A 23,247-nucleotide genomic window follows, 5' to 3' on the forward strand; every position below is an offset into this window, starting at 1 on the left:
TTAGGATCTAGCTTCCCTATATATTCAAAAAACCCCAAAAAGGTTCCTAAATAGATATTCTGAATGTCTCTATGGAGAATACTCTCTTACCTAACTAAACAGGGAGTGCAGGCTCCCAATTTCAGTGGATACTTAACGTTGGACAGAAAATTAAAGCTCATCAAAATAGCTCCACATGTCCTCCCTCATATGATATCACAGTGAATACCTCTATAAAAGGGTTCAGTGACTACACAAGAACTAAATAAATGGACATTAAGATACATTAAAAACCTTCCAAAATGGATTACAGAAAGGGAAAACTGAATATGCAGCACACAGTAAAAAGTCTTCTAGCATGGTTTTCCATCTTCTGCACTTTAGAAATTTATATACAAAGAAATGTTCCAGTTAAAAAAAAAACACACCCCACACAACAACAAAAAAAAACCAAAACACAAAAACTACAACAGCCACCACCACGCGAGTATACTCCAAAGTCAAGAACTATGAAAATACAGATTTCTCATGCAGTCAAAACTCCACTCTACCATGCATCTTAATCATAATATTATCTTCAGCCAAGAGATTCCCTGCTAGTTTTTTGACACAGGAAATTGAAAGAGCAGAGGAGTGGGATGGGCAGGGAATCAAAGCATTTCCATACTTTTTTCACTAGGCAGCTTAGGACATTCAATTCAGATCTCCCAATATTAGGAGCTTAAAAGCTCTAATACAGTCAACTGTGAGAAGGAAACAGTCTCAGACAATGATTCAGAGTTCCTAAGTCGTATGCCTAGAGCTAGACAATGTAAATATCACCTCCCTGGCAAATGGACAACGAAAACTGAATATACAGCTAATTCTTGAATTCCTCTCCATATATGCCTTCCAAACATTTACTGGACACTTTGAAGTTATTATATCATTGTGAATCTTTCTATTGAACTAAACAAAGAAAACCTGAGTGCTTCCCATAATCAGATTACAATCAACATCTTTCCTTCGGATAGTGACCATGATCAATTTTTTTCACATGTGGAATTGAGATCAAAATAGAAAGACATCAAACTTGCAATACTGCACACTAATTCTAAGTGTGCGATTTGAAATCTTTGGTGCACTTTTTTCAAGAGGATCTAGCATCTTTATGTAACAGTATATGAAATAATCTTTTCTCCTCCTTCAGTTCTGTGTCTCATCCACTATACACTTTCCAACACTGCAGTTATGTGAGGACAACAGCTTCCATTATTATATAACTGTGACGCATTCCTTCAGCACTCTCCATACATCCTTCAGTCCCTGGATTAGGCAACTATCTTCCATGACTTTATAACAACCATAGAGGGCAAGCTATAATTTGAAAAGAAACTATGGAAAAATCTATTGTAAAATAGATTCTACCATATGAAATTAAACGAATACTGCCCTTATGGATCAACAGGCCTGAACATCTCAGGTGTACAGCCACAGGTATCTATCTTTCAAGGTCAGAGAATAGAGATACTGGATCTAAATCAGCAAACCTCAGGATAATGCCTACTACTCTTTTTCCAAAAGACTCTTCAATCAGATTAAAGTAGGAGTAGAACTTGTAGTAACTAAAATAACAACATATTAGATTAAATAAACAAATCATGTTTTTAAAACTGCAGTGGTTTAAATAGCTTTTTCTAGACAGAAAAGGACTGAAGAGACTCCAGAGTCTGAAACCTTGTCTACATACACGTATACAGTTGCATTTCCTTTGGTTACCACTTTGTGTTTTACTAGATTGTGTACTACCATATATATGCATTGCTTTCTTCCCTCTTTTCAAAAATCAGCAACTGATAATTGCTTAAATGAAGTTGGATTGACAAAAACCCCAAACCTCCATTTGCTCACAGACCAACTGAAAAATCCCAAGCAGTATGACTGTATTTTGCTTCTTCCAGACTACCTGTCTTCATTTTACCTTCCCACATCTTTTCAGCCTTATTCTCTCAAAACTCTGCCAAGAACAATGCCAGTTCTAGCTATTCACTAGAAACAATTTCTGATTGATACCTATTTACTAAAACCACCAACAGGATGCAGATAATGTGTTGGATCAACAGTGACTGGGACAATGTATTCCAACAGTGCAGAATATTAAATACTTTACTATGTATTATCAATTTTGATTAATTCTGTCATAGGAATTTACTCAACACTTTGCATAAGCACTAAATTAATTCTAAAATGCTTGAAGAGTTTGAAGCTTTTATCACAATTTTTTTGCACAGATCATAACTCCATATATGGCTTCACTTGAAAAAAAGCCAGGATTTTCTACTTGTCAAGAATAAAGAATTTTTGCACCTTGCACTTTGTCATCTGGAACCTCTGCCCTTTGAAACATTCACAGCACCATTCCTCCTGTGTTCCTCTGCAAGTCTACACAGTGCAAGTACCAGACCCCTTTGATCTTTCCCAGGAGCTAGCATCATTAGGTTAGGTCTCAAGCCTCAGTGAACACTTTTTGATGTTAGATCCTATCCGTGTACTAAAAATTTCCTCAAAGATTATGGCTAGTCCCACTGGCACAGAGAATGAATAGGAAAGCAGAACAGGGAAAAAAAACAGAAGCAGGAGAAAAAGTAATGAAAACATTAACATAAAAATTATTCTTAGCCCTTTAAACTCCTAATACTTTTCTCTTCTTCAATCTATTGCCATCAGTAAAACCTCCTTCCTAAAATCTCCTATCCCAAAATCATAAGGCATTCTTCCCAAAAGATGTGTTGGTCACAGGTAAACGAACGAGCACTCTGTTATCAGACCTCTTCTCTACTTTTACGTAATTGGATGCATAGCCACAAAAACATCTGTGCACAATTTAGGTGCCTAAATCCATGAAACTGACCCATAAAACACAGTATACATCTCCTAGATATCTGAAATGAAATAAATGAAATCGGTATCTAGTTCTTCCCAGTCAAGTTTAGGAAAATCCAGATTGCAGAATCAGCCATCCCTGGCAAAGATAAACATCTTAATATCTATATCTCAGACCCAACAGTGCTGTCAGGATTCACAATGTTGCCATCCACAGACCTACAAGCACCAAGAGATCTGATATGTAGGAGTAGTCTGGGTGTACCTGATGTCTCATAGAAACATTGAGTTTGAGTATAAAGCATATAACACTCTATGCCACTTTCATTTAAAAACATTACAGGCCAGGAGTCACACTCCTTTGCTCAGTAGCTTTCTATGCTCTCCTTATCTCCTAACCACCTGAGAGAGATGGTTAGAAGACGACAGGCTGGAAGTTTTTTCTAGGTCTTCTGTTTGGGATTCTGATTTCCCTCATCCATAAACAAAAACATCCAAATATTTATTTGTTATTACATTTAATGTTGTAATTGATGTTGCTGGTATCAATTTAATGAAGTTGTTGATGTTTCTACTGTAGCTGTTTTTATTAAATACATTGCCTATGAAGTCCAGAGTGTGGGACACTTGTACGAAAATTTAAGTTTAGAGAACATGGAGTTAACAGCACAAACCCCAAAGCAGAATATATGTGCAGTAGTCTCCATAGGCAATGCATGTTCCACTAAACTTGATTAAGAATTAATATGAGATTAAATATTAATGTGCAGAACTATCTGGTTTTCCTAAAGCAAGTCATAGAGGAACAATAAGGGATAGTCTCAGATCTATATAAAAAATCTTCACATTTTGCTTCCTCTACAGATACAATGCTGACATTTACCTCCAGCTGTGTTCACAGTAAAGATATAGAAAATAGTTGAGAGAAGACTGCAGCAAATAATTTTGTCTCAAATATACATTTATAGTTATATATATTAAAAAAAATCTATAGTACTATCTTTCAAATTAAAACAACAGCATGAATGCTAACTACTTGACATCCACATACATTATAGTGAATTAAACTGAATACTGTTCTCAGGATTTGCATTTGTTATTCTTTGCATTCCAGACCCCACTAGCCCAGATGACAGTATAGAGCAAGCAGGTCTCTCAAGAGTCATGATGCCAACACACAATCTTTGAAGGGTTCTCTCTCTCTCTTCAATAACTTCTCAATACAAGCCTAGTGAAAAGCAAAGAGTGAAGGCAAAACTATAAATTCAGTTTATGTATTTTAAGTTAGATACTGCTATTTCTTGCACAGATGTCTAAAAACGGAGATACTACTAATTCACAGGACTAGTGTGGATACGCCATTCTATAGAGTGTTCTGAAAAGTAAAAGGATTATACAAAAGTCAGGTCCTATAAGTAGTAAAAAAAGGGTGTCTCTGTGATGTTTGTGAAAGGTGCTATAAAAGTAAAAATTCTTCTGAGAAGTCTATTACTAACAAATGCTTATCAAGGAGATATTTTTGAAGCCATCTTTTACAAGCCGATGCTTCCATCACCTGAACAAAGAAGTTCTAACCCATCTGAAAGCCAGAGACCTACATCCTTTAGGGCACACAGTTTAAAATAAAAGACATTCCAAAAAAACTTATAAGCAGATCAAAAATACTGCAACTTAAATTACTTTAATACACTGAGTTGTGTAGATACCAAGCATACACTAGATGAACAGCTTTGTTCATCTTTTGTGGTAACATATGCTGCTTAACAAATGTCTGTCAAAGTCTGTGAAAACCTCAGGTTACAAGTAAATCCTTGCCATACTTACAAAGGAGAAGAAATTACCCTTGCCATTGGAAATGATCAGCTTTTATTTAACATTTATTTTAAATTTAAATTTCATCAACAGGCTGGGAGTTCTGCATTTTGTGGTTCATCCCTTACCTTCCAAAACCCTGATCACACATTAAAGGAAAAGAGTAAAAAGGAGATCAGTGTTGAATCCCTCCATTAAATTTTTCAGATTAATAGTGCAATTACTACATTAATACTTTGCAACAATCTTCAAAAAAAATCTAGCATTACCCAACATGAACTGGGCTGAAGACTGCATGGGAAGCTGGTAAGAAAGCAACAGTGAATGATTTCAGTCTTCAGCCCTTTTAAAAGATTTTGATGAAGTTATTTAACCATCTTTCTTAGGAATTTATATATTCTCATAGTACCTGAACGTCATAAAATTTCAAAAATATTTACCACCACCAATATTTTTTAAATATTTAGAAAAGCTTCCTCTCCAATACACCTTGGAAAATGGCATTGAAAATAAAATAGGATTAAAAAAAAAATGCTAAAATTCTAAACCTCTGTTCCCTCTCCCCCTGCCTCACATTCTTTCTCACCAAAAATGGCATTCGGTGTGTAACTGCATCTGTTACCACTGTGTAACGTTACCTGACCACTGGGGTGGATGCCCATTCTTTCGGTCTAACTAGGGACTTTGCTGAAAAGGGGGGAAGATTACCAGCTCCAGCCACATTCAGAGGTTTCCACCACCCTGCCTTAGAGTGCAAGGCCCATTAATCCATTTTCCTAGATTGCCTCCTGTGGACTCTTCTTTTTCTAAATCTTTGTAACAGTATCTCAATGATATGCTCTGTACCTTAAAACTTAAGGTACAAGCTTAAAAAAAAAGGATTAGTGACTACCTGCTCACACATCAGAAATCAAGACATATGACATACACAGGATATATAACTTTGCCTGCACCCATTCCTGACAAAACAGTGGAGCAACTACAATCACACAAAGCAGTGGAGTTAACACAGTCACACAGTCAAATTGTATAAAATCAACTACTTCCTTGAAAGAGGACACCTCTTTAAGAGTAAGTTACACTACATAAGTATGTTTAATTCCAAGAAAAGAGAGTTAAGGAGGTTGAATATAAATGCCGTGTTAATTGGATAACTGTAAAATATTTCCATATTAACTGAATTAATTCTCTGCATTGATTATTCTATTGATGTTATAAGAACATTCACTTTAGAACATTCAGTGTAATTATTTTTGACCAAAATTAAAGTTTTCATTTTAGATGACTGCTCCAAGTTTTTATTAGTTTAGAGAGTAAAGGTAGTTGAATTAAGAAGGATCATATTTTAGACAATAATGTCTTTTGAAAGGAAAATCTTCTTGAAGATGTGTATAGGTGATTTTCCTGACTAATTCTGACCTGTTTGTAACAAAAGTATTGGCAGTTTCCACAAAAACATCTCCAAGATCAGTCACTGAGAGGTAACTGGATATTTGATACTAGTGACCAAGCAGGTGTAGAAGGTGGGTACTTGGCCTAGAAACAATACTTGTAACACAGAATAAATTTAAAACCTACCTAAATCCAAGCTGAAAAGGATAGACATCCCTGATGTCCAAACTGAAGTGGTGGTGAAGATACAAGAGAAACAACAAGTACCATACACACTTTATGGATAAGCACAGACCTATACATGCTACTGTATAATAATAGTCTAGGCTGAATGAGCTCCCTGCATGAACTCCAGATGAACATCACCCATAAACATAAATTCTGTAAGATTAGGACTACTCTGACATTTAGATGATAATTAGAAATGGGATGGTTTTATCACAGGTTCCAGAAAAAAACAAGCTCCAAAGTGAATTTTTGACACTAATATTTTTAGAAAATATATACTAAAATGTGGTTCACTCCAACTGAAAACATAGTGCTCAACAACCCTATACTTTCAGTACTAAAACTGAAGACACTGACAGTATGTTTTGATTATTTCAGACCCAGCATAATAAATCAGACTCTGCTTATCTTAGGATATGAACTGAATTAGAGCAAAAATGTTTCCTATTATTTGTTTCTGGACTAAGAGACAGAGACACTGTGTTCTACAGATGAAAGCTCCCACACTTCTCACACATTTCCTAGCTTGGTCAGATTTTCCCCTTTCTGTTACGATGTTGATAGTAAAATGATAAAATGATTGTCAAAATCACAAATCAGCACATGAGAAAATAACTGTCGTACAACTGTAATAATAAATAAGTACTACACTGAATTGTAGCCATTATGTTATGAGCAGTTCCAATAATTAATTCATGGATCAATGCTCTCTTTTGAAGGTTATCCAAAATTGCAAGCATGAGGCCTCGACCAGGGAGGTGATATTAAAAGGTTAATGTTAAAATCTAGCATTTGTCCAAACCAAACACATTATTTAAATTGGGGTACTGCAGCTTTTTCATGTATTTAGCAAAAAAAAGAGTATTTTGGTTATCACAGTGTAAGTGAGAATTTGTAACCATCAGCATTATAATTGGTTGCCATGTGGAATATGCCAGCTGCTTCCCACTTGGGTATCTTGTGTCTGCTGAGGGAATGAGGCATGTACAAATAATAGGAAAAACAAAAATTATAAAGCAATAATTAATAGAATGTCTTGGATCAAGTGAAGTTGTCAGAGGGACAATAAAATTAGCTAAATGACAGTAGCATTATTCAGCCTGTGTAACAACATTAACAGAAGAAAATACAGTCTGTGAAGAAGTGTCTTCCAATCTTAAAGTTCCAGAAGTTTTTTTTCAGGTTTTCACATTACTAACTTTCTTGAATTAGGAGTTTCACCAGTCTGATATTCTCTGGGTAAAACATCCATTACCTGTTAGGTGTTCATCTCTGACACCACATATAATAGCTGGAAGATCAGACCAGCTAACTTGCAACATGTAATATCAAAATTCAGCCTGAGTTAGAAATGCAGTAAGAGCAAAACAAAGAGCCAATCAATGCATGTGAAGGCTGTAAAAGGCAGCAGTTAAAAAGAGCAAGCAAGTTTTAAGGAGTCCTTGAGCCTTAGTAAATATTTCTTTAATAGAAGTTTACCTATTCAGTTTCTATTGGCTCATTTAAAGAGCAGCTAGCATTGCATAAATCTTCACTAGAATGAATTTCCAAATCCATTTTCAAGGACATGAGACACAGGTAAATGCCTCCTTGAATTTAATCAGTTTGTCCTGTCAGTAGACTCCTTTCTAGACAAAAAAAGGCTATGTTCCTAAAAATACCCATTTTCTTCTCTTTCAGAAGCTACATTGTGAGACAATATAATCATTTGTCATCTGTCCTGCAGTGTATTTTGTCACACTAATGTCTCTCTCACACATTCGGAGAAGTCCGGACTTCTCTGTAATCTCAGTGTTCATACTACATCCCGGCTGAAAAGCCTCACATGGGTGCCTGACACTTCTTCAGGACTTCTACATAAGCAGTAACTGCCTTCACTCCAGATGTTTAGGGTATTTAAAACTATTTTTAACTATTTTAACAAAATTTTAGCTGGTTAAGCTGTAAAAACATATATATATTTAAGTTTGTTGATAAAAAAACAACCCAGGTTTATTTGGGTTTATTTTTTTTTCTCCAACTTAGTAAATGTTACTCTCATAAATCCTGCAGATATGTCGATATTGGAGGCAGGTGACATTACCAAAAAAAAAAAAAATATTCAACCTAAAATAGCAGGACTCAAATCAGAAAAAAATACTGGACTTTCATTTTCAAAGAAGGGACACAGGAAAAACTGTCCAATTGTCATGTAAAATTGTTACTATTTATAATTCTGTGTAATTATAGGGACCCCATAGCAAGTCTGATGTGAGATTTGCGTTGAAAAATGTTTGAGTGACATATACTACTACAACTCAACCTCCAAAGATTATTTTTTGACAGCTAGCATTCATTCGAATGTATCTATTAAAATTTAAGAAAATTCTAATTATCTTTCACTTTATTAACATTGTTAGTTTGAATTAGCCAGATTTTGGTTTTCCTTCTTTATTTTCCTACATTTTTAAGAACAGTTTAACAAATAATCAACCAGAAAGAAAATTTCCCTCCAGTACAATCCTTAAGACAAATACTCTACTTTTACACCTCAAGTTACTTTAAAAAAAAAAACATAGGAAGCTGGAATAGCACTTAGGTCTTACGACCACCACCATAATCTTATATTTTGTGTAACAAGAAAAAAAAAAAGCTTTTGTAGTCTTGCCTACAGGATGTGTGAAACATACGACAGTAGCTGCATAAAGTAAGCAAGCCATATTTCTGGAAATGAAGATGACTATAATGACAACTGTAAAATACATTGTCTTGTTCGTGACTAAAATGCACAAATTTACCAATATCACTGACAGTAATAATACAGACATAAATATATCCCAATGCAACACAAAGGTTTACAAGACTATTCAAGCTTGAGTAAATCTGTAATCTCCATGCACAATTTTACCAGAGTGAACTTCAGTAACAAATCATCAAATACCATTTTAATTGCTGTTCTACAGGTTTTTTTCTTTTAAAAGACCAAATAAATTGCTTTTTTTAGTCCAGAGAAAGGCCTTTCTCTTAATACTTCACTCCATTTAAACAAAAATTGTAACCATAAGGATTTTTAAGATATTTATTTCAGTGTCTGGATTGCAACTTTTCTTATTTGATCTAATTTCTACTAAACCTATATTGTCAAGATGACACTAGTTTTTACTTACGCTTTATCCTGTTTTGTAACTAACTGAAATTCTCAGGGAACTCATAAAACAAAGCAGAAAGCCTAATTTTAAAACTGATAAAAAAGCTAGGATACTGAAATTGAACACATTTGATCCCTTTTCAAAGCATTAGTTGTATTTACACAATGTATTTTAAATATTCTGCAAAAAGATGGCCTCAGATGTAATACATGTACAGATGTAACAATGTAAGTAGAGTTGCATTTTAGAACAAACTACTCCAAAAAAGCAGGTTTTGCTAGGGGTTCTGGTGGGTTTTGTTTGCTTCTTCAACAGTAGATGGCATTCCAAGCACCTCCTGCAGAAAGTGCTTTCCTAGATGCTTGTACTGTCACCAGCTGCTACAGTGAAATATGCAACCCTGGGCTCAGCTGCTAGCAGGTGAATACAAAATCATTTAAAATCTGTAATTAATTCAAAATGCATTAGTAATTACTTTGGCCTTGATACATTATTTTGCCTGTTAAATAAGGTTTTTATAACATTATTAACTATAGTATATTCACCAGCTGAAAATAATATACACTAAAGAGCTTAACTACACAACAGATATTAAGTTAGTATTTCTCAGACTGTGACATTTAATCACATGAAATGGATTCAGATTTCTTCCAGAATGCAGGCAATCCTAGAGAAGGATTGCTTTCAGAAGAAATAATGGGAATAGAAATAACAAATATCATTAATTTTTTCTTGTTCTCTGCCTCTTCAGAATCAGCTTTACAGACAGTCCTTTTCTAGGGCAGACTTATATCCTGCATCCACTCACACATGAAGCTTTGAATGACTATCATATAACAAACAGCGGCAGTGGCAGTTTAAGTACTTCATCAGTAATACCAGCTTACTAAATGGCATGAAAAACACAAGTCATAAAATACCGGTTTTTTCTGACAATAGAATTAATTGAATAAAAATATAAATGGGAATACTCTTAGCTCACTTTGAATTCTATATTCACATATTCTATACAATTTATTAGTTTATATCTGGGAAATCACTGGAAACTACTATGATATAATCTCATCTATCATGAGATTGATATGATCTATCTAGATGAGATATTTGAGGTAAATACAATGCAAAGTTTACATACTCCTGAAAGAAACCACAAGTGGTTTCCTTTAAAAATAGATGTTGTCTTGTGATTCATTTGATGCATGGAAGAGCTAGAATCATAAACAGAATATTATCATAAACTGTCTATATAAGTAGGTATAGTAATATAGTTTACAATAGTGGAAGTGTTCTTTTCCATTGGTTTTATAAGCCTGAATGAATGTTCCACTAAGAAATAAAAGATATCACTCTATTTTTTTACACAATGGTTTGCTATTTCTGTCTACCTGTCTACTTTGATCAATATTCTGTTGGGGTTTGTTTGCTATTTGCATCTTTATTTTAAAGTGAATTAAAGTTACATAATACTTGGAACTCACCAAATTTTTCTAGACATTTTCTGATTCTTCTTCTGAGTCTCCTCGTCTTGTACTCTTTGTTGTATGAACAAGGCTTTCCTAGTCTTGTTATCTTAAAAGATAATTTATGTGGAAATTTTTATTTTTTATGTTGTACAGACTTATTTACAACTAGCAAGGAAAGTGATTCTAATTCTTTATCACAGATGCTAGTTAAACTGAAGTGTTGTAATTGTTCACAATTTTTTTTATCTAGTGACCGGCCATTGGGCTCAGGAGATGAACATAATCCAATACTATGAACACAGCCAGATTTGAAACTACCGAAAAATTTGCATACATTCCACCCTCTTTACAGTTAGTTTCAACTTGTAAGGTTTTAAAGCTGATTTTCAAAGACTACCTATCTTAAAAGAGGAACTGCTTTGGTAAAAGCATTTGAAACAGAAATCAAGTCATCTGGTCTAATTCCTGAAGGAAATACCATTTAAGGGAAAAAAAAAAAAAAACACCAAAAAAAACCACTTTTACAGAACGAACACTTTGGTGAGATTAATCTTTAACAATTTTGATTTTTTTTGGCATGGAACTAAAATACATTCAAATAGCTTCCATATCATAAATTGCACACTAAGCAGAAGCTTAAAAGCATTTAAATGATCTGCTATAAAAATTAATGAAAATTACCTATTTCAAACTAAGATGTAAGGGCCTCTGACTAGAATTCCTTAGCCTTTCCAAAATACCTTGTTTTGGCTGAGAATACCAATAATTTTAAAAGCTAAAACTGTCTCATTTTGATTAATTTTCACTAACTCCTGCCACATATGAACCTCTGCAGTGGCCAGTGGCTGAATCTAACTGAGACATTTCCTAGTGGAGTGAGTTGTGGTTTCACTCAACCTACTAAAACCTTGCTACACCAAAACTTGAGAAGTATGATGTTTTGGGTCCATTAGATTTGATGTTCCAGAGTATGATGCAGGTTGATGAATCAGACTGTACTAAATTACATGGCTGTAGTGACATCATATATTTTGTCTTTGGGTGTTGATTACCTTTAGTGTCTTTTTACAGGTTATTCAGTAAATTGGTGAAAATTCACAGCAAAACCAGAAGAAATTATTAACTTTAATATTTCTCTGCATTGTAGAATGAAGAATCAAATGAGAATCTGATCTGTGTAACTATTCCCATTGTTGAAAGAAAGCAAAACATCTACTCTCTAAATAGGCTCCAGGAAAGAACTCTGGAATCCAAAAGTGAGAAACCATAACCAAACAAAAACTGTGGTACTATTTAGTAAATGTTGTGTTTATTTACACTTCTTTAATTGGGTTTCATAGAACTAGTCACACACAAGTATAACTATTCCTCTGAGCAAACTATCTAACCTCTAAGATCTTACATAGAGTGTACTCTAAATCTATAGAAGTTCTTCAAACATTAAATTTAATTCTTCTTCTGGTTCAAAAATACACCACAGTGGTTCCTGATAGTAGTAGAAATTTCTATAAAAATCAAGACAATTTCCCAGAAGTGGTGAAAAATTTCAGTTGTGTGATTGCTTTTAACATAGATTTTTTTAAAAATATATGATTTTTATATATATATAATATATAAATATGATATATGAAACTGTAAGAGTCTTACAATCTGACTTTATTTTCTTCTTTTTTCCTAAGATTAACTTTCCTAGTCAGGCTGCAAAAAAAACTTCCAACACTCAGAGGCAAAATCTAGTGTCTAGGTTGGTAGCCTTTAAACATTTTCACCAAATACCAATGAAAATTTTAAGTGTATGGTTGAACATCATACTCTAATTAAATAAAACTACAGTATTCTCTCAACAATTAATATTTCAAAGTTAACACCTAAACTTTCTGAAAGGATGCAGTGTCTTTTGCATGTCATTATAAAGAAGGATCTGAAGTTTGCCCCCTTTGCTTTCTGTTTCCTTGGAATAAATTTACGAACCAATTAAGAACTCAGAACCCTCTCCCTGACATACATGTTATCTGGAATGCTCACTACTTCTTTGTAAGAGTAATTAGTTTTGGACTTCAGAAATTTAGGATTGTCCTTCATATGTTAAAGGCACTTCTGGCAGAAAAGCAGGCATAGAAAAAATTCAGTTTCTTCAGATCTCACATTCTTCCTCCAGTAAAACTACACCTGTACTAGAGGCATAAATGGAATGCTGCCTACAGAAATACTTAACCTTTTTGAGCATCATTCTTCACAGACATATGTTATTCAAACTATTCTGTGAAGAGATGTTCTAAGTGTTTAATAACAGAACATCACAGTTTTGGATGATCATTTAACTCCTAAGTCTTTATTGTAATACAGACATTCATTGTTCTCATTTCCAGCTAATTACAAGTATTCATTCATGTCTGTTTGCAATTAGGGTGCATTTAAAATGAATAGAACTGCCATTCACAAAGACACTATATATAAATGAAAATTAGAAAATACAAAGTGACATCAAAAACATCCCAGACAATAGTCCTATGATTTTAAACGTAGCATATGCTAAACACCCTTGAAAAACTCACTAGTTAACACATTTTGCAAAGCTACAACACTAGTATCCATTTATAATTGGGAGTATGAAACTAAATTTTGTAAACTCGGTATTTTCTTAAATCCATACTTGTCGTATAAATGAGAAGTAAAGGCAATCTGCAGAAAACAAGTATAAAAGTGATTCTCAAGTTCATAAATTAGTGAATTCGTATGCTGCTGTGTTATAAGGAAAATACTAACCCCTTTCTTCTAAGGAAAGAGGTACATGTGGTTTTGCTTAAAGAGACAGTGAGAGAGAAAAAAAATGTACTTCATGTATGAAAAACCTACCCAAAATCAGTAGAAGGAGTAGAGTTTTCCAAACTGCAGAAATTACTGGTGGAAGGATGAGTTTACTACATTTCAGTTATGGTTATTCTTATTTGTCATCATTTATTCCAAGCACAAGTTCAATACACACAGTCACATCTGAGAGGCAAATGAGAAAACAGTACATTAAATCACTCAACATGTAATGAAAATTAGACCTACTAACTTCTCTCTTGTCTGAATCTCCCAAACTGCAATTTAAGCTCAATACTTCTTGTCCCATCATCTACGATGGGCCTGAAGAACAGCAGCCTTTCATCTCTTTGAAAATCTTGAAGTTCCCCTCAGTCTTCTGTCCTAAGGCATATCAAATTTGTTCAGCACCTCCTCACAGCATGACATGTACAGACATCACCTGAATTGCTGTCAGCTAAGCCACCACTGTTTTGACCTGTAGTTTTCAAAACTGGAAACATTCTAGCTGGGCATTTACTGGTGCTGATTAGAACTGAAGAACTGCAGCACAATTTTGTAGGACATAGTAATGTTTATGCAACCTATGATGGCAAATACCCTTTCCATAACAACATGGACAATTAAAGTTCATGTTCAGCATAAGAGGCAGCTTAAAATCTAGATATTGCACTTGGGAATTGCTACCTAATCAGTTGCTAACTTCAATTTAAATGTATGAGTAAATCTAAGCATAATACTTACTGAATAATGCCCTTGTTGAATATCATTCAACAATTTTAGACCATACGTCTAATTTGTCAAAACCATTTTAAACCTCTTTTCTAACATGCTTCTAAGTGCACCCTGTTCCATCATTCTGAACATTAATGAATGTGCTTGACAACTTCAGCAGAGTTTCATTTGGTACATCTTTCCATTTTGACAGAAGACCATCAACAGATACTAAGTAAAACTTTAAGACTGTTACTCATTGGTATGTATTACTACTCTACAGCAGTTTTCTCTGTATCACCTGCCCTGGCTTCCTTAGGAATATATTCTTCAAGATGATATTAAAGCCTTCCTCAAGTCAAGATATGCAATCTATTGTCACTTCTCTGTCTACAGAATCTGAACCTCTTGCAGAATTAAATTAGATTTTTTGGCATGATTTGTTCTTTATAAATCCACACTGGCTGCTATTAATTTCTTTATCATCTTCTAGATACTTACAAGATCTTTGCTTATTTCTTCCACTGTTTTTCTAGGAATTAAAGTGGTCTGATATGCTTCTAATTCTCTGGCTCTTATTGCACTCACACCACCCCCACTTTTTAAAAGGGGATTCTGTTTACTCTTTTCTAGTCTTCTCTAAGAGCATATCCAGAAAAGAGATTCCATCAGATTTCCTCAACTCTTCAAATAGCTTAGAATAAAATCCACTAGACACAACTGACTACTAGTTTTATTATTACTTAGTGACTCACAACTACATTTAAATTCACAATTTTAGAGACAATCTTACCATCTCAGCTAATTAAAATACTACTTTAGCCAACAGAAACAGAAAACTGCATTCTAAAACTCTGTCTGGTCTAAATATAAATATTAGTAGAAAGTCTAATCATGACCTTCTAGGATCAAAACAAAGTATGGAATATATGTGACCATTTTTAAAATTTTTCTTAGTCCCATTCCTGAAAAAAAAAATGCAATAGTCCTGTGTCGGTACTGAACACTCTCTCATATAGTTGAAATACTTGTATTAACTGAGAAACAAAATTTAGAACTGTTTAATGGGTTTGGGCAACAGTGTCTTGGAAAGCACAATGGTTTCTTCCTATCACTAATACAGACAATCCCTATTCACCAAAGACAGAGAAGGATCTTCCATCATAGCCCTGTGAGGCCTGTCTGTAGCATTGCTTGTCTGTATGAAACATTCCAGGTATTTTTTTAACTTCTCTGGCCTATTCCTCCAAGAACTCAGGATTCTTAGTCACAACTGTATTCTTCCTTGAAGAATTGACCCTGATGGAGAACAGAAAATGCACAAAGATATGGATGTGCTTGTCTCAGCTGCAGAAACAACACATTTTGAAACTGGGTCTCACTTTTTTCATTTGGAAAATAATACCCTTTTTTTCCCCTCAAAAGTGATACAAGCTATAAGGAGAAGAAGGACCTAAGTAGCTAAACTGAATCTCAAATTTCATGAACAGGGTGTACAATTAGAAGATTTACTTAAACCTTTCTTTCTAAATGGCATACAGCAAAAGGGGGGTGAAAAGAATGACCAGCAAAACCACTTAAAGAGTTCAGAAAAGATGGGCAGGAATGTCATGAGGCCTGGGGAAATATCAGTTAGACCCGAGTTCAGGATTTTTTAACCTTATTAGAAAAGTGATCAAATCAGTAACTTGATTTCAATCTTATCCATTTCTATATACACAGGGCAGAGACACTTCAAGGAGTGTTTTGACTACTGTGAAGTTGGTTCATTTTCTTTTCTACTTTGGCACTCTAGTTCCTTGGTCATCCAAAGTGTACACATACTAGTTTGTAGCCAGGCCCATTGTGGCTGAACCATGCAGTCTTCTTGATGCAGGAAAAATAGCTATCCATGAGAAGATAATAAAGATTGGTCTGTACAGTGAATAGAACTGCCATCTGGCCTGGAAGCCTGGGATTGTTTCCTCACATATATAAAAACAAAGTATTGACACAGACTGAAAAAAACTATTCTCAAAGAATAGAAATTGGGGGGGGGGGGGGAGGGGATATTAAAACATATTAGTCATAATAGTAGTGAAACTTCACAATTTTAAGTCAATATTGGATGCATTTCTAAATATATCTATTTCAACCTCACCTTCTTGAGCTTGATGCAATACTTGCTCAAAGTGATTGTATTACATATGTGATGAAGTCAGATCATAATGGTCCGTTCTCCAACTTAAAATCTACTTAACCACTCTTCCCTTTTCTTATTATGCACTCAGAAATTTTTCTATGTGTGTGAATCCAAACATGCAGCCTTTCATCATCCCCTCCAAGATATATCTGAAATGAACATTATGTATTTTTACAGTTACTTAAACATTTTTTAAAAAGGATAAATAATAACAGGCACTGAAAAAATAAAGGTTGCATTCTATGCTTAGGGCGCATTTTAAGTTAATACAATACCACCACAAAAAATTAAAGTTATTTCAGATGTATACTATACAGTTGATATTTAAATAACAATTAATAACATTATCTAAAAAGATATGGGGTTTGTATGTGTCCATTTTGTTCATGCATTGTCAAACAAACCTCTGTATTTTGCACAGCCAAAACTATAGAAGTAATTTTTTTACTTTGCCTAAAATTATTTCATTTCAACATCTCTGATAATAGCTGTAATACAAGTAATGCTAAAAATATTGCAATATTATCTCATTGACTGCAGTGACTAAAAAAAGTAGCACTGTGCAAAAAAAAAAGGCTACATTCAATAAGACTAGATGAAACTATAAAAATATAACATTACAGAGCTTCAGAAGGAGAAAATAGCGATTTCTTCCAACTTATGTAAAAAAGTATCTTTCTACTTTCTGAAGAACTTGTATAAAGTGCCTTACAATGCAGGTCAAAGAAGAGATCATACCTGGAAGAAAATGAAAGTATGGAAGCAACTTCATTGCTGTACAAAATAAAAACACTCTAGAGTGACCTATAAAAAGCACATAAGATTACTAATTAATTACACATAATGTTTTTTACTGTTATTACAATGCTACAGAATAACAGTGATTTGAAAATGTTCTTAGAACAGAGAGCAGTGATGGAAATACTCTGCCTTCTTCCACAGTTCCTATAAGGAAATAGCAAGCTCTTTTGATTTCAATAAAATGGCATTCTATAAATAAAATGTATTTATATCCTTGCAAATAAGCACAAGAGTTACACTGATCATAGCTTTAGAAATCTTGCCTAATTTTTCTATGATGCTTCAAAGCCCAGCTTAGCATCTGGATGTGTTGATTTTTATCACTTATAAGGATAACCAGGTTTCACTACTTGAACAAGATCTCTTCAGGAATGAAGAACAGCTGCTGGAAGCTGAACAAGATGAAGTGACTGGGCAGAAGAGACGACTTTGAAATGTTTGTATCTCTATTTTGTTGAACATACATATCCTCAAACTGTTAACTCATTCAAATATTTAAGAATTCTCTTGGAATTCCTCCTGATAATGGCCTAACATACAGCACCTACAGCTGTTTTCTCCTTTCCTAGCTTGTCAGCAGATTCCATTTCATCTTTATGGTGCCCATATTTAGCAGCTGCCATTATTACCTGTCTCAACCAAGTAAAGCAAAATTCCTCTGCAAGAAGCTATCAGCCATTATCAAATTCCCATCTACGTTTTTCCACCATAAGGGCTGTAGCCTAGTTTTCTACTCTCTGCATTGATTTTCAACAGAAAAGAGCATCGAGTGGGAAGTTTCATTTCTTATGTTCAAAATGCTCAGCATCTTGTGACCAGCATGTCCAGGATAAAGATCATGGTCAACGATTCACTCCCCAGGCATAATAATGGTTTTAATTTACATGAAAAGAGACAGCTTTCCTACAACAATCCTCGACTTTTAAATAACCCTGTCTTTTGTTCTAGCTGCAAGTTGCACTGATCTCACCTCTTCTAATATGAACACAAAGAAACGTACATATTAAAAAAAAAAAAAACCCCACATGTTAAAATATACCCCACTAACTGCACATGAAATTCCTCCCCCAGGGAGGGAATGTGAGAGAACAAACCAAATGTAACAGATGTTAGTCATGTCATTTAATGCATGACTGAAAGACTAAAGATACTACGTTGATGAGGACAACACAAGAACCTCTGCAGAACAGAATGGGATTATCACTTTAGTATCTGTTGTTAAAAATGAGGTAACAGTATAAAATAAAAACTAAGACAATTATCTCTTTCACATTTAATTAAATCGAAAACTATAGAATGCCCAACAGAGATGCTTCAGAACTTCTAATTTGCTATAAAGCCTGCCAAAAACCCAGAAGACTATGATTCAAAATCAGCATTAAATCAGCCACAGATGACACAGCACTGTGGTCAAACTGATCGATACTAATAACACTCTATTTGTGATGTCTTGTATCATTCCTGTGTATGATTTCAGGATGTAAACAAGAGACTTGATTATAAACATTACACAAACTAGTTACTGAAACCACAAATGAATGTCAAAATTCCTATAATCATTGTATTATTAATTATAGGTATTACCACAGCAGGAAAAAAATTATTGTGGACTCAGCCTTCGTTTAAACAAACCAGGATATTTGTTCTGTGCATCACTGACACTAATTAAAAAAAAAAAAAAACCAACAATAATTAAAACAAAATGTATAATAATTGTCTTTATTGGCAGCTACTTTAAAACTTGGACTTCAACCTAAGCTCCGGTAAAAGAAGCACTTAACATTTAAATGTGTTTAAATGTCATTAAAAATATTCGGGAAATGCTAACCACTTTCTTAAATACTAGTTGAAGTTAAGAGAATTACTAAAGAAGATGGTCAACTAATACTTTAAAAAAAAAAACATATGATATCTGTGGAATGGCCAATGTAGTCTTTTCTGTTACGAAATTTCAAGTAGACAGGAAATGTAAGCAATTTTCTATAAAATGAAGCAGAATAGCAGCATCTGTGATGACACTGTTGTGTGATGACACTATTACAATTAACATATTTGATCTTAAATTGTCATCTCCACAATAATTACACAAAAAAAACATTCTGGTTGAAATGTCAATGACTACTTAAAGGTTATACAGCTCTTTAAATATAAATCAATTGGTTGTGAATACTGTAAGTCATTTTTAAAAGAAACAAAACACAAATTCATTATCATTCATCCCCTGGGAAAGAAGGGCAAATTCTCTATACTCATTCTTGGAAGGAATTATATCCCAGAATTCCTATCCTTGTATACAAGTGATAGCTTAGAGCTTTTTAGCACTCATAGACAAAAATCTTATTGCAATAGCCTTAGACTTCCCAGGTGTCTCCTTTAAAAATAACAGCACTAACTTATCCATTTCTGTTTGATATTTCTTACTATATCAGGGACATATTCATATGTTGTGGCCATAACATAGACATGGCTGTCAGGTAAGCAAATACACAGGTCTTAAACAAGACAAGTCTAAAATAGGCTTCAAGAAACAGAGGAGCTGCCCATTAGATTGCAACAAAAAAATATTATTTCTCAGCATTATGATAGCACATGGAGGCCCCAGACAACTCCCTGAAGCCTCTATACATATATACATAGTCCATACATATAGCAAAAGGGAGCTGGAGAGCTCTGTTTTCAAGTTGAAGGTCATGCTCAAAGACTGCAAATGTTTATGACCATGTTTAACTTTACACAAGTCCCTGCACAGGCAAGGACTAATGGCAAGATTTAGTGACTACTGTGCTGCATTCTTACAAGGCCTAAAAAGTAACCCAAGAAAACTATTTAAAATGTCTAAGTTATGCAATAAGTACAGTTAATGAAGTTAGATATCCTCAAAACAGAATCCAGACACTTGAAAAACTGACAAAGAAACTGTACAGATCTAGCCAACAGAAGGAAAAGGACATTGCTCTTCTGAACTTCTGTCTCTTCCACAAGTTTGGGTACCTGACTGAGGCCTCTCTACCCATTCGAAATTATGTGCAATAGCACCATGAATTGTCTTCTCACAGAATATTCTTGGAGAAGTCAGAACCCAACTGAAACTAACTGAATGGATTCATTCTTTTCATAAACATTGTATCAATCTTTTAGATAATAGCACATCCAGCCAGAAATGACCTTAATGGAATGAAAACCCCAACCTTTTTACTCTCCCAGATGAAGTTTGTAACTGTAAAGCTACAGAGCCAGGCTCTCCCACTTGCTCTCCTATCAGCCTCCAAGGTTTTCTGCATAACTTCATAGGCTCAACATCTGTGATAATGAATAGACTTTTCACCTAATTCTTATAGGTGTGAGTCTCAAACATCCTGGGTGGAAGGTTTTAGAGCAAATCCTACTGGGAGCCATTTCCAAGCACATGAAGGACAAGAAGGTCAATGTGAACATGCCTAAATTACTTGATTGCCTTCTGTGATGAGATGACTGGTTGTATGGCAAGTGAATGTAAAGGTTTGTGGCTCGGTCTCCCTTATAGCTAAACTGAGAAGACATGGACTGGACAAACAGCTGAAAAATTTGTTGAACTGTCAGGCTCAAGGCATAGCAATCAGACATTGAAGTCCAACTGGTAGCAAGGAATTAGGGATGCTATCCCTTCACCTACAACTTCACCTACTTGATCTTATTTTGTGCAGGACCAATAGATGACCTCAGGAAGTTCCTTCCAACCTGCACAATCTTATACTATGAAATTATCTTCTCTTAATCTAGGTTTGTATTCAGACTACCTTCTCTCATTTGCTTATAAAACCTAAGATGCTTTCAATTAAATATAGCCACATTTATTGTGCTTTACAATGGACTCAAAGCCATAGGCTTTACTAAGGTGAGCTCACTGTATCTCTAATGATGACCAGACAGAGTTTAGGAACTTCTCTGACTAGCTTTTGTATTATGACAAGCTGAATCTCCTGTTTCTTCATGCTAAGATGCTTCTGTGCACATGCTAGAGCCCAAACTTAGACCTTCAGAACAAATACCTCATTGCATAGTGACTGTTAGATGTCTGTCAGAAGATAAATTTCTTACACAACTGGATTTTACATATATTCCTAAACCCATGAGTAAACTTGGCAATTTTAGAGATTATTCACTTTAGTAAAGCTAAGCATGGCTGTTCAAGGCAAAGTATCACACTAATTGTTTATTGCTAGTATCAGTGTTGTTTTGATTCTATTTCAAATGGTTCATTCCACAAACAGGTTATCAGTTCTAGTTTTTATATTACATTTTAATCTGTCACCATTCATTACACTGCACGTTAATTTCCAAATCTTAATGCAGTTTACAAAAGCAAACATTTGAATAAGGATTCAAAGAAGTTTCTGTACAAATAAGATTTGCCATTTGGCTAAATAATAGATAAGTACTAGTGTAAAAAAAAAGTCATGATTTTCATTTGAGTATATTCTGTCCAAAAAAAAAAAAAAAAAAAAAAAAAAGAGAGAAAAATTATCAGCTGAAACAGCAAAATCTATGTATGTTCCATTTTTGTGATTCTTGGAACTTATTATAAAATGTACTAGCTGTAAAAAACAATTAAATAGGGTAATAAATATTTGTACTGGAATGTGCAAACACAGTTCCTGTAATTGTTCTTAACTAAAGCAAAACACGTCTAACAAGCAACTATATCAAGGAACATGACAGGTGGTTTCTCACAGATGCCATTGATCCTTCTTTGTTTAATACAGAGCAAGCTGTCACTAAGTGACAAAGTGAAGAATTCAGGTTGGAAAATACCTTTAAGATCATCAAGTCCAACCACATACCTAACCCTGCCAAGTGCACCGATAAACCACATTCTTAACATTTGCTTTTCGAAGGATTTACCACTAGTAGCAACAAGTGGACTGGCTATTTTCCTTTATTAATTATTTTTACTATTTTCAAAGCATACTGTACAAAAGTGGTAAATTCACCATCTTGATGTTCATGGATATCAAACAGGCATTTCCTCTTCTTCAGTTCACAGAAGTTACCCAAGACATTTCAATTAATTGATACATTAAAGATGTCTTCCTTTCTAATGAAAAACAAGAGAAGTACAGTTCCAACAGCTGTCCCACCATGAAAAGTCATTCAAACCTGGGGACTAAAGTAGGCAAATGAATCATGCCCAGGAAATGTGCATCTGGACAAAATATATGAAAGAGTGTTTCCTGACTTTTCTTATTGACCAAATATTTGAAAAACTATGTGCATACATTAATACACATTTGGAAGACAAGAGATCTTGTGATGTGTATTGATAATAGCATGATTACTAGGTATAATCAATATTTATTTAGTTTTACAATAAGAGGAGACAAATCCTGCTAGTCCTCAAACCACAGATTTTAATAACCAAAAAAAAGGGGAAGATATAGCAGACTAGGTATATCTTGCTAGCTCTCATAGCCAAAGTTTTTAACACAGACAACTAAAAAATTTTACAGTCTTAATCAGAAGTTAGACCATATGGTCATAATGACTCCTCTTTAGGAGAAGCTCCTCATAGCTTTAAAATATATAACTGAGCATTTTAACTATGAAGTATTAGGATGCATGCTGAATAAAATCTAAGACTGCTTGAAACATTTTGAGTAGAACTGACTAGTAACAGCAATTTTGAATTTCTTTCTGAAGAGAAAGCCTAAAATGTTAAATAAAAAAAAAAATCTTTAACTATGTCAAATAGTGACTATTGTCTCATTAGCATTATTTTTTTGAATAAGGTAAAAAAGTTTCTATTCTCTCCTACAATAGCAAGTCATTCTTCATTTTCATGCTGATTTAGTGTTCACATACAAATATACTGATCTTTCAATATGAATCTAACACAGAAGAC

The 23,247-nt window shown here is 34.2% G+C and overlaps 1 protein-coding gene across 46 annotated transcripts in view; it reads right to left on the reverse strand.

Annotated features, from left to right (window-relative positions):
- RIMS2 (regulating synaptic membrane exocytosis 2) overlaps positions 1–23,247 on the reverse strand; it is a 485,159-nt gene that overhangs the window by 422,043 nt on the left and 39,869 nt on the right. The gene's annotated exons all lie outside the window — the stretch shown is intronic.

This window comes from Falco cherrug, chromosome 3 (assembly GCF_023634085.1).
Source record: "Falco cherrug isolate bFalChe1 chromosome 3, bFalChe1.pri, whole genome shotgun sequence".
Classification (NCBI taxonomy): domain Eukaryota; kingdom Metazoa; phylum Chordata; class Aves; order Falconiformes; family Falconidae; genus Falco; species Falco cherrug.